The sequence below is a fragment of the Acipenser ruthenus genome, chromosome 5 (assembly GCF_902713425.1).
Source record: "Acipenser ruthenus chromosome 5, fAciRut3.2 maternal haplotype, whole genome shotgun sequence".
NCBI lineage: Eukaryota > Metazoa > Chordata > Actinopteri > Acipenseriformes > Acipenseridae > Acipenser > Acipenser ruthenus.
Genome location: NC_081193.1, coordinates 1,163,285 through 1,175,092, shown reverse-complemented (window position 1 = coordinate 1,175,092; position 11,808 = coordinate 1,163,285).

Below are 11,808 nucleotides of genomic sequence, written 5' to 3'. Positions count from 1 at the left end.
TAATTTAGTTTGGTATGTAACTATTCACAAACCACCATTTCCAACATTCTTAAATGTGCAGTTTGGAGGAACTGTAGAGCTACAACTACGATACTACAAAAAAAATTCCATAATTAAAAAATAAAAAATAAATAAAAAAGAATTGATTCAAATCGCCAACCCTGGCTTCTTCCTGGGGGACAGAGGCAGAGTTTTTGTGGGCACCGTTATAGATCAGCTGCCAGCTTGTGAAATGTTTGCAAACTCACTTTCTCACACGCTCACAACTAACTGGGGTACAGCCTCCCCTAATTTCTTGTTTCTATAAATAGAGGTAAATCCGCTCTTGGTATCTATGGAAACCGTTATGAAATGAAGGGGTTAGGTTTAAAAAAAAATAATACAAAAAAAATACACAAAGAAAATAAAAGTAATGATTGTAAACTCTTTTTAAAGGAACCACCTGTACACATCAAAGAATATGTTACACCAACCATCCAGGAGGGAATCTGTATCCGTAACTGTAGAAAACCTTTAATGTTTAATCCCAAACATTGCAGCAATTCGACTGGCAGATGATCAATTACAAAGAGTGGAAGCCTCCACATGTGACACGCTGTGAATATGATGCTGCTGTGATCCTGACATGCAGCCCCCACAAGAGTGATTGTTACAGGATCTGGTTTTAACAAAGGAATAACGATAACACCTCTGGTTCTATCTTTCACATTGTAATGTAACAGGTAACTTGTACTTGTATAAAAACCTGAGCTTCCATTGCATTGGAAGGGTTGTAGCTAACAAAATAAATCCATTAACCTTGCCTGCTGTCGTACACATCCAGTCACTGCCTGGGTCTCAAATGTGGATTTTCAAAACATGGTGGACCCCAGAAGCAGGTTCTTGGCTTAAACTGTTCTTAAGTGAGTAAGAAACGCTCATTAAAAAAGTTTGAAAAGTTTTGTAAATCATGTTCCGACGCTAGGTTACAGAATGGATTTAATTGGGATTTTTACCATTTGATTTACACAACATACTTAACACTTTGAAGGTGCAAAATATTTTTTATTGTGACACAAAAGTTAATTAAACAAAAAAAAGACATTAGTTGGTTGCATAAGTATTCACCCCCCTGAGTCAATACTTGGTAGAAGCACCTTTGGCAGCAATTACAGCTGTGAGTCTTTTTGGGTGTCTCTAACAGCTTTGCACATCTGGATCATGCAATTTTTGCCCATTCTTCTTGGCAAAATTGCTCAAGCTCTGTCAAGTTGGATGGGGACCGCTGGTGAACAGCAATTTTCAAGTCTTGCCACAGATTCTCAATCAGATTGAGGTCTGGGCTTTGACTGGGCCATTCTAAGACATTCAGGTTCTTGTTTTTAAACCACTCCAGTGTAGCTTTGGTTGTGTGTTTAGGGTCATTGTCCTGCTGGAAGGTGAACCTCCGCCCCAGTCCCAGGTCTCTTGCAGACTGAAACAGGTTTCCCTCTAGAATTTCCCTGTATTTGGCTCCATCCATCTTGCCCTCAATCCTGACCAGTTTCCCAGTCCCTGCCGATGAAAAGCATCCCCATAACATGATGCTGCCACCACCATGCTTCACCGTGGGGATGGTGTTCTCAGGGTGATGAGCAGTGTTGGCTTTGCGCCACACATAGCGTTTTGCGCTAAGGCCAAAAAGTTCAATTTTGGTCTCATCAGACTAGAGAACCTTTTTCCACATGTTTGCTGTGTCGCCCACATGCCTTTTGACAAAATCCAAATGGGATTTGATATGGGGTTTTTTCAGCAGTGGCTTTCTTCTCGCCACTCTTCAATAAAGTCCAGCTTTGTGGAGCGTCCGGGTTATATTTGTCCCATGGACAGTTTCTCCCATCTCAGCTGTGGATCTCTCCAGCTCCTTCAGAGTTACCATTGGCCTCTTGGTTGCTTCTCTGACTAATGCCCTCCTTACCTGGTCACTGAGTTTTGGTGGACGGCCTTCTCTAGGCAGATTCGCGGTTGTGCCATATTCTTTCCATTTTTTAATAATGGATTTAACGGTGCTCCGGGGGATGTTCAAAGTTTGGGATATTTTTTTTATAACCCAACCCTGACTGGTGCTTCTCCAGAACTTTATCCCGGACTTGTTTTGATACCTCCTTGGTCTTCATGATGCTGTTTGTTTAGATATGCTCTCTAACAAACTCTGGGGCCTTCCAGAAACAGGTGTATTTAATCTGAGATCATGTGACACTTGCACAGAGGTGGACTCCATTCAACTAATTATGTGACTTCTGAAAGCAATTGGTTGCACCAGAGCTTATTTAGGGGTGTCACAGCAAAGGGGGTGAATACTTATGCAATCAAGACTTTTCAGTTTTTTATTTGTAAATAATTTTGAAAAATATGTAGATTTTTTTCCCCACTTCGACATTATGGACTATTTTGTGTAGATCAGTGACAAAAAATCCTAATTAAATCAATTTTAATTCCAGGTTGTAACACTACAAAATGTGGAAAAGTCCAAGGGGGGTGAATACTTATGCAAGGCACTGTATATGTTACTGAGAAAAAAAAACAAAAAAACATGCATTTTAAACCTTGGTAGAGCCCTTACAAAATGTGAAAATGTAAACTAATCCTACATGCCCTAAGTATACCGCTATGGCCAAAAGTTTTGCATCACCTACAATTATAGGATTGAGATTTTCATTTAAAAAAATAAACTATATGAACATAATTTAGATCTTTTATTTACCATCATGTAATCAAAGAAACTACAAAATTGCTATAAGTCTACTGGAAGCCATAATAATAGCACAGTATTTCATGTTAGATTTTGAAATGTCACATTTTTCCATTTTTGTCTGTTTATCTAAGTATAAGGAAGACTACAAAGCAGTATGTAATTCAATATGTTAACGTAACATTATTCAGCAGGTTTTATGTGACTTTATGAAGCCAAATTAGTTAATTCTTTAGGGTGAGGCAAAACTTTTGGCTAGAGCTGTAGAATAGCCTCCATGTAGGGTGTCCTCAATAACACACAACGGTGTGTCTTACTATACTGAGATACACAGAAGCCTAGGTATGTTGTGACGTAAAGATGTAAACATGATGTGCTGGTATGGGAGCCGAGTGGATTTGCCCTGGGGCCTGGATGTAATCCAAGCTGCTTCATCCACTAAAATATTACTTAGTAGATTCTGTGAACCAGTGGTGTAGTCCTAAATCTGAAGCTACCGGAATACCACTAAAATATCTGAGCTGCCTAAAGAGAACAGTACCGAAACAGCGTTCCAGCGTGTTCCAGCCCGACTACACCACTACTCTGCTGTTTCCAGACATCCTCTTAGCCTAGCGTCCAGGGGGATTCACAACCATTGCACCAGGAAACAAACTCCAACATTATTACATTACCAATCAGCAGCTCCATTGCACACAGTCATTTACATGAAACTTTGCAAATACACAAGGCACTGTCATGTTATTGGGCTTCAGCATCTGGATACTTTCCTTGGAAAGGCAGCACTGTTGCAAACTAGAGCACACATCAACATCACATGCTGTCCGCCAAGACCGTCCACCTGAAATGAAACAAAAAAGACAGGTGTACCTTCCAGTCTAGTATAAAGATCAACCCACTTTCCCTGCAATCCTTTTGCAGTTAGCAATGAGCCTAACCAATCCTCAGCCACCAAAACCATTGAAAATCCAAAGGAGGTGCAGGTCACTCCGCTGTGCCAATCAACCAGGGTTTCACTGCATTGTTACATCAACACGGAATTGTAATGTAAACTGCTTGTCTATCCTGTGTATGTAAGCTCAATAAAAAAAATGCGCCTCACTTGTTTTTGCTGATGCAATATGTGTGTGTGTGTGTGCGTGTGTGTTTCTAATAACTAAGAGTTTGCACTGAATGTAATGCGCTGGATGTTTTTATTTGTGTGTATTCACATATTACTGCCATCATATATCAAATATGTGCTTCAAAAAAAGAAAAGAAAGCCCCCAATGATCTACTATGATATACAAAGCTAGACATGCAATCTGCCATTGTGAACCACTGTATGTACTGTAGTATTGTTTACAGCACTGCAAATACAAATGCTCTGCCCTATAATGCAATGCCATATTCAAAACAATGACAAAACATTGCTAGCAAGTGTTAATGAAATCTCCCCTTGATCAGGGCAGCAGGAGAGGGTCCATCACACTTGAGAGCGGGGTCCTTGAAGATAGCAGGCTGGCTAGGGAGCTAGATAGGAAAGCGAAGTCAGTGGATGATTAACAGCTTCCCTACTTTTATATGAGCACACCATGTAAAGCAGGTTCCTGTTAATGATACTTTATATTATATCAGTACTTAATCTCTTCACACATTGGAGAAGGTTCCCACGTCTTTGAAATCACACACCCGAGGGTTGAAGCGCTCTCTCCTGCACGTGATCACTGCCTGCCTGCACACAGTCATTCAAAAGGGCAGAGCTGAAAGGCAAGAAGCACTCTTAAAAGGGCCACATCCTGCTACCACAGAATCGTTACAAAGTATTAAGCAAGTATTAAAAGTACAATGTGACACAATATTTTAAAGTTATCTTAATGAATATAAACCAAAGACAGCAGTAACTTTAATGACAAGTATGACAAACTGTGCATCCCCTGCCACGACTGTATTAAACATAAAGCTTATCAAGCTGATCAGTAACATGTAAGAGCCAATCAGCATGACCTACAGCCATACGTTTGATATGTAGACAGACTGACATTCTCAAAGTGTGGATGCTCCTGGAGCAGTTAGCCCCAGACAAATGGACACCCTGCCTGCCATTGGCTGTTTTCCAGAAGTTAAAACTCTGGGGCTCCTCCACTGTTCCTAAAAAAGGTGTCTTTGTGTTCTCTCAGCTTTACAATGCACTTCCCAAGCAGAGCCTTGAACAATGATACAGTAATTGAGAGCACAGCTGTTATCTGATGATACAAAACACCTACTGAACTTAAATGAGTGCAATCAGGGCTTCACCCAGTTGGAAACTCCAGCCCAGCACTGCACTGTCCTGGTCAGAGATGGTAGTGCTCCACTGCGCTGTCCTGGTCAGAGGTGGTAGTGCTCCAGCACTGCGCTGTCCTGGTCAGAGATGGTAGTGCTCCAGCACTGCACTGTCCTGGTCAGAGATGGTAGTGCTCCAGCACTGCGCTGTCCTGGTCAGAGGTGGTAGTGCTCCAGCACTGCACTGTCCTGGTCAGAGATGGTAGTGCTCCAGCACTGCGCTGTCCTGGTCAGAGATGGTAGTGCTCCAGCACTGCGCTGTCCTGGTCAGAGGTGGTAGTGCTCCAGCACTGCGCTGTCCTGATCAGAGGTGGTAGTGCTCCAGCACTGCGCTGTCCTGGTCAGAGGTGGTAGTGCTCCAGCACTGCGCTGTCCTGGTCAGAGGTGGTAGTGCTCCAGCACTGCGCTGTCCTGGTCAGAGGTGGTAGTGCTCCAGCACTGCGCTGTCCTGGTCAGAGGTGGTAGTGCTCCAGCACTGCGCTGTCCTGGTCAGAGGTGGTAGTGCTCCAGCACTGCGCTGTCCTGGTCAGAGGTGGTAGTGCTCCAGCACTGCGCTGTCCTGGTCAGAGGTGGTAGTGCTCCAGCACTGCGCTGTCCTGGTCAGAGGTGGTAGTGCTCCAGCACTGCACTGTCCTGGTCAGAGGTGGTAGTGATCCAGCACTGCACTGTCCTGGTCAGAGATGGTAGTGCTCCAGCACTGCACTGTCCTGGTCAGAGGTGGTAGTGCTCCAGCACTGCGCTGTCCTGATCAGAGGTGGTAGTGCTCTAGCACTGCGCTGTCCTGGTCTGAGATGGTAGTGCTCCAGCACTGCGCTGTCCTGATCAGAGGTGGTAGTGCTCCAGCACTGCGCTGTCCTGATCAGAGGTGGTAGTGCTCCAGCACTGCACTGCCCTGGTCAGAGGTGGTAGTGCTCCAGCACTGCGCTGTCCTGGTCAGAGGTGGTAGTGCTCCAGCACTGCGCTGTCCTGATCAGAGGTGGTAGTGCTCCAGCACTGCACTGTCCTGGTCAGAGATGGTAGTGCTCCAGCACTGCGCTGTCCTGGTCAGAGGTGGTAGTGCTCCAGCACTGCGCTGTCCTGGTCAGAGATGGTAGTGCTCCAGCACTGCGCTGTCCTGGTCAGAGATGGTAGTGCTCCAGCACTGCGCTGTCCTGGTCAGAGGTGGTAGTGCTCCAGCACTGCGCTGTCCTGGTCAGAGATGGTAGTGCTCCAGCACTGCGCTGTCCTGATCAGAGGTGGTAGTGCTCCAGCACTGCACTGTCCTGGTCAGAGATGGTAGTGCTCCAGCACTGCGCTGTCCTGGTCAGAGGTGGTAGTGCTCCAGCACTGCGCTGTCCTGGTCAGAGATGGTAGTGCTCCAGCACTGCGCTGTCCTGGTCTGAGATGGTAGTGCTCCAGCACTGCGCTGTCCTGATCAGAGGTGGTAGTGCTCCAGCACTGCGCTGTCCTGGTCAGAGGTGGTAGTGCTCCAGCACTGCACTGTCCTGGTCAGAGATGGTAGTGCTCCAGCACTGCGCTGTCCTGGTCAGAGGTGGTAGTGCTCCAGCACTGCACTGTCCTGGTCAGAGATGGTAGTGCTCCAGCACTGCGCTGTCCTGGTCAGAGATGGTAGTGCTCCAGCACTGCGCTGTCCTGGTCAGAGGTGGTAGTGCTCCAGCACTGCGCTGTCCTGGTCAGAGGTGGTAGTGCTCCAGCACTGCGCTGTCCTGATCAGAGGTGGTAGTGCTCCAGCACTGCGCTGTCCTGGTCAGAGGTGGTAGTGCTCCAGCACTGCACTGCCCTGGTCAGAGGTGGTAGTGCTCCAGCACTGCGCTGTCCTGGTCAGAGGTGGTAGTGCTCCAGCACTGCGCTGTCCTGATCAGAGGTGGTAGTGCTCCAGCACTGCGCTGTCCTGGTCAGAGGTGGTAGTGCTCCAGCACTGCACTGCCCTGGTCAGAGGTGGTAGTGCTCCAGCACTGCGCTGTCCTGGTCAGAGGTGGTAGTGCTCCAGCACTGCGCTGTCCTGATCAGAGGTGGTAGTGCTCCAGCACTGCGCTGTCCTGATCAGAGGTGGTAGTGCTCCAGCACTGCGCTGTCCTGGTCAGAGGTGGTAGTGCTCCAGCACTGCGCTGTCCTGATCAGAGGTGGTAGTGCTCCAGCACTGCGCTGTCCTGGTCAGAGGTGGTAGTGCTCCAGCACTGCGCTGTCCTGATCAGAGGTGGTAGTGCTCCAGCACTGCGCTGTCCTGGTCAGAGGTGGTAGTGCTCCAGCACTGCGCTGTCCTGGTCAGAGGTGGTAGTGTGCTGTTTTTTAGCTGGTTATGGGCTGGATCTCGAGACTTAATGCTGGTTAAACAGCTAGTTTAGCTTGTCTCAGCGTATAGTAACACCTCCTAAGAGAACACCCATGTGGTGAAATGGATTTTTCCCATTGTAAATGCTCCGCCTTAAAAGAACACCTGTTTGGTACCACTAGCGATTCCTTCACAACTGATACAGTACTGTTTTGTAGCATGGTAACTCATCATCATCAAACTTAAATTGAAATGGTTTATTCAATCTTTTCAAATGTGACTTGTCATCGCGTGTCTTGTGGCACACTAATTGGTTTATTCAATCTTTCCAGAACCACCTCATTTTGTATTCTGATTTCCACGAGTGCACCTCATCGCTACAAAATGGCACGTAAACAAATGGCAAAATGCGCCGCTGTTTCTCTTCTTGCAAAAAGTTAGAAATTGTTCGAGCTTCTGATTTTCTGTTCTGGTGAGTTGACTCACCATTCTGTTAAAGAATTTTGTGCATGTCTTGAATATTGCTCCTGTAAAGGTATTCATGATTTCTATTACATGAGAGTAGATGTTAAAACTTCATGCTGATTTGAACTCGGCTCTGGCCAAGATAAGCACCAACTAGACATAGCTTTACAGTAAACTAATGTGATACGTCTGTGTCTCCATCCATTCGCGTTTCTTTCTATCTGATGATGTAGATATCCTTCTGCCTGGTGCTGATGGCTGAAGTGTAATGCTGGCTCCAGGGATCAGCTTATTTTGCCTCCCTAGCGCATCAGCACACACAATGGCTGCGATGCTGGCTCCGGGGATCAACCACGGTGTGGTCTCCCCAGCGCATCAGCATGACAACCGTCTAGATTGTGGGCACCTTCCATCCTCTGTGTTTTGTTGACCAGCCCACGACACCTCAAGAGGGCTCGACAGTGACTGAAGTTTCTTCCTCCCTTACGCCTCATCCAAAGCATCCTCCCATCCTCCCAGGCGTGCTGATCCAGACCACAAGACAATGTTTGGTCGAAGGTTCGTGGTGGCAGTCTCAGGTGGAAAAATAAGCCGTTGACCAAGATCTGCCAGCATTTTCCAGTCTCTAGCAGCTTCCAGTTGTCTCTCCCATCTCATCCATTCTCCCTGCTTGGCCTGGGAAACAGCCTTTACACACCTCATACTCTCCACCTGCTTCCTCCGTTGAGCTGGGGTTGACTTGTGTTATGTAGGAGGAGCTGAACTGAGACCAAGACCCCCTCTTCCTGCTGAACTTGCTCCATAATATCACCGATTCGATATTCCACGGCTTTCTTTGCAGCCCACTTTCTTCCAGTTTTCAACAAAGGTGCTGCCTCCCTTACGTATTTGTCGTGTGAATCTACTAATGTCATTTCCAGTCGGACCTTGGCACACTTAAACTCCTCGGTTAGAGCAGAGACTGGTAGCTGCAGTATTCCTTTACCATAAAGTTCCTCTCTGCTGAGGCAGCGTGGAACTCCCAACCATTTCCTGACGTATTAACTGATTGATGCCCTAATGATTACTTCCATTGTCATGGTAAAAGCCAGTGGAGAAATGGTGCATCCTGCCATTATTCCAACTTCTAGGCATTGCCATGTAGTGCTGAATTCTGAAGTTGAAAAACAAAATCTCCAAAGTAGGCTTTCACAAAATGTGTTATTGTCATCGGTACACTGAAAAAATCAAAAGCTGCCCAAAGAAGTTCATGTGGCACTGAACCATATGCATTAGCCAAACCCAGGAATGTCACATGGAGCTCCTTCCTCTCCTTTTTAGCTGATTGAATTTGTTGCCAGATCACACTGATGTGTTCTAAGCATCCTGGGAAACCTGGACTGCCCGCTTTTTGTACTGAAGTTTCAATGAAGCAGCTCTTTAATAGGTAAGTTAACAATTTCTGAGCAATAATGCTGAAGAAAATCTTCTACGTTTAATAGTGAAATAGGGTGAAACTGACTGATGCTTGTAGAATCTTTTTCTTTTGGTATAAAGACTCCACCTGCTCGGTGCCATGCTCTTGGTACAACCTGTTTTTCCCATGCCATCAATTTCCACAGGATTCGTAGAACTACAGAAGCACTTGTATACTCTGTACGGAACTCCATTAGGCCCTGGTGATGATGAAGCCCTTGCTTTTTTCACAGCGTGCTCTACTTCTTTCCACTTAGGTGCACAGTTCTCCATTTGGTATTCTGGTGGATTGATAGGTGGGATGCCTGAAGGAATTGACATAGGCTCCTGCCTTTTTTAATCTGTATGTGTTTCCTCCAAATATCTCTCCAGCTCAAACTTAGATGATTTTAGTGTGCCATTTTTCTCACGGGTGAATAACTTCTTTACAAATTTGAATGGATTTTTATAAAAGTTAGTTCTCGCACGCTCCTTCTTTTTGTAGCGTTTCCGTAGGTGCTCAGCTCTGCGCAATGTTGCAAGCTTATCTTTTATGACCCTTTGTAAGAGATTGAGTCCCTCCTTCTGACTTTGTTGTGCTCTTGTCCATTACTTCCTCAGCTGCCTCCTTTCTCTAACTAAGCGTTCAATCTCCTGCTGCCGTCTAGACTTTCCAGAAATAGTTTGTACTTTTTCCTTTCTTTTTTCAACTCCAAGCCTCTCGCTTCCATATGAATAGATGATGTCCCCAAATTTATCTAGCTTCTTTTCAACTGTTCCATTTAACCTTTCCAACACAAAACAGAGATCCGTGTTTACTGTGTCGCACGTAGTTTTCTCACAAGCTCTTGGCCATTTAACTCCAGGCTTGTGACCGTTGAGGTTCTTTTCTCTCTTATGCTGGTTCATCTGACCGGGTTCGCAAGGATCATTAGGTTCATCACTAGTTGTATCCATGCAAGTCCTCCTCACATCTATGACAGGGGTGCTGATATCCTGCGGACTGTGGTTTGCTTCCTGTCGCAGGATTTCATTTGACTGACTTGACTGACTTCGTAAGAAGTACTGATCAATGTGAGGCCCTTGTCCCTTCTCCCTGAAGCATTTCATTCACCCTTGATGAAACTTCAAACCCCTGACGTTGTCGCCTTGCTCCAGCCGCAGACACAAACCTGGAGTTCCATGTCTTTGCTAACTGCAGATCTTGAACTAGTCTTTTGTGAAGTACTCTCCATTCTCATATCCGTTTCCATTCCTAAGTCATTAACCATGTTGTCCAACGTTGAGTCATCTTCCGTCCCTGCTCTTGCAGACTCTAGGGGTATTTTTCTCTTTAATTTCTTAGAAACCTTGGGCGGGTATCTCCAGCATCCTGTTTAGCTTTGAAAACACAGAGCTTGATACTGTCGACAAGGGTAGCTAACCCTTGCCAGCCCCAATGGGGTCTCTTTCCTCCTGTCAGCTGTCTCTCCATGCTGTCACAAGGTCTTTCCCTTGTTGCCAGCTGCACTATTCACAGCAGTCACTGGACGTATCTAGATGTTAAAACTTCATGCTGATTTGAACTCAGCTCTCATCAAGATAAGCACCAACTAAGATGTAGATTTGCAGTAAACTAATGTGATCCATCCATTTGTGTTTCTTTCCATCTGATGATGTAGATATCCTTCTACCTGGTGTTGATGACTGAAGGGTAATGGGCTCCAGAGCTGCTGTTGCATTTTTTAACATGTGTAGGGGTGCTTTGTTAATTTAGTTTGACAGTTATTTTATTACTGTTAGTTTGTCTGTTACTTTATTATTATAGTTTATTAACATACACTTGCCTATTGCTTTCTTTTATTTCTAGTCATTTCATTTGTTGAGGCTCATGCGAAATGATAAGTAATACATATTTATTTATTTGTTGATTCATATTGTGCTGGTGGTTAACTTCAGCTAAGAGAACATTTCTCTTGCTTCCCGAGGGGTGATCTCTTAGCCAGAGACTGTATTCCTAAAGTAACATCCTATCTTCAGAATCATTGAATATTAACTGCTTCTTCACTCCCAGAGAGCATTTCCTTGTTTTCTGTATATTTCTTATGATTAGATATGGGTTTATCTACATCCATTAAAGGCCCCTGTGAAAGGGCACCGTTGTGGAGAAGCCTTTAATGGCTATAAAATAGTCGGCAGGTTAAGCAATTTTGTACGTGTTTATTTACAGTAGAGCCCATACAGAGCAAGTACGGAAACAAGTGGTATACTTGTTAGCAGGCACAGCTGTAGATGCAGGGCAGGCAGGTGATCGTCTCTGGAGGTAGTTACAAAGGTAGACTTTCCTTTTTGCTTGGCCCTGCCCTGCCCTGCCCCTTGCCCTGCCCTGCCCCTTATACCTGTGGCAGTATATACAGGGGCTTGCCCCTATCAAATACTGACATTTTTTCTCAAGTCAATAATTTTTGTCTGCATTCTAAAATTGATGTAAACAATGTGCACCTTTTCCTATACCTGAAGGGTATACTGTTGGAAATATGTGCACCAGAATGCTTACCTGCAGTTGCTGTAATTTTCAGTAGGGATTTTATTTATGTATTTATTTTTGCCTCATACTAGCAAAATACAATTCCCTTCTTTGGTT